Source organism: Echinops telfairi, unplaced genomic scaffold, assembly GCF_000313985.2.
Source record: "Echinops telfairi isolate 266 unplaced genomic scaffold, ASM31398v2 ScPeMD7_655;HRSCAF=1070, whole genome shotgun sequence".
In the NCBI taxonomy this organism is placed as follows: Eukaryota; Metazoa; Chordata; class Mammalia; order Afrosoricida; family Tenrecidae; genus Echinops; species Echinops telfairi.
In genome coordinates, this window is record NW_022104553.1 from 33028067 (window position 1) to 33028374 (window position 308).

Consider the following 308-nt stretch of genomic DNA (forward strand, 5'->3'; position numbering starts at 1 on the left):
TGGTGAGGATGGTGATGGTGGTGGTGGTGAAGGTGAGGATGGTGATGGTGGTGGTGGTGAAGGTGAGGATGGTGGTGGTGGTGATGGTGAGGATGGTGATGGTGATAATGCTGGTGGTGGTAATGATGATAGTGGTGATGATGATGGTGATGAAGGTGATGGTGAGGATGGTGAGGGTGGTGATGGTGATGGTGAGGATGGTGAGGATGGTGATGGTGATGGTGAGGATGGTGATGGTGGTGGTGGTGAAGGTGAGGATGGTGATGGTGGTGGTGGTGAAGGTGAGGATGGTGGTGGTGGTGATGGTG